Raw genomic sequence first — 960 nt, forward strand, 5'->3', positions numbered from 1 at the left:
AAAAAAAAAAAAAAAAAAGAAAAAGCAGTTTGAGCCTGAATGACATTGTGTACCGTCAAGCCTTCAAGAGATGGATAGAGAGACGTTTTTGCAGGGTTCTTCTAACCCACAAGCATCGGATCACCGCCGCCGCCGCCGCCTCCGGCACCCGCACGGACTTCCGAGGTCCGAGGGTAGGAGCGGCGCGCGTCTGGGAACCGCACCGAGTCGCGTCGCGGCGCCGCCCGAGGGACTTCTTCGCAGCTGGAAATATTTTACACGTTTTTGATGACTGTTCTAAGGGGTGGCTCGTTGGGAAGGGCTGCTGAAGCTGCAAGGATTTCTCTGGGCAATTGCAAGCCATCTCCTCCTATGCAAGCATACCTTTGAATTCTTTCCATTCAGAACGTTGTTCCCAAGTTCTGGAGCTAGCCAGGCAAGCCACCTAAACCGCCAGATTTTCCCCGGGAGTGGATGGCGCTGCTCTTCTTTCTACCTATACCAGAGCGCCCTCTGCTGGACACACCCAGGAGTCATTCTCAACACTCGACCTTTGGAATCGGCCCTCTCCCTCATTTGTCAGGAAAGATGGTCCCTTTTCCTCTTGCGGGAGATAGGCAAGTATTTCACTTCCTCCTGCTTTCCCTCACCCCTCATCCCTCTCTTCCACCAAGACGGAGCTCTTCCCATTTCTGGTAGTGAGGTGGCTCTGAGCCGGTGAGAGACCCTGTTTTGCCCTGTTCCTGAGCCCAGCTCCCAGGTGACCTTGTTCACAGTGAAGTGACACCGTGCAGACCACTTGCCCCTTGGGAAGGGCACGTGGGAACTCTAAACTTATTTGCGTTGGGATGGAATCTTTACGAAGAATGAGGTTAGAGTGCAGAAAGTACAGTCAGAGGGAGGGCATAAAACTCCCTTTGAGAGCCAGGCATGGTGGCTCAGGCCTGTAATCCCAGCACTTTGGGAAGCTGAGGCGGGTGG

General features: G+C 53.8%; 1 pseudogene; it reads right to left on the minus strand.

The window, feature by feature from the left end:
• The window catches only part of LOC108314905, a 65,801-nt pseudogene extending 65,458 nt beyond the window's left edge, over positions 1-343 (minus strand).
• Positions 344-960: the final 617 nt, after the last annotated feature.

The sequence above is a fragment of the Cebus imitator genome, unplaced genomic scaffold, assembly GCF_001604975.1.
Source record: "Cebus imitator isolate Cc_AM_T3 unplaced genomic scaffold, Cebus_imitator-1.0 Scaffold9, whole genome shotgun sequence".
NCBI lineage: Eukaryota > Metazoa > Chordata > Mammalia > Primates > Cebidae > Cebus > Cebus imitator.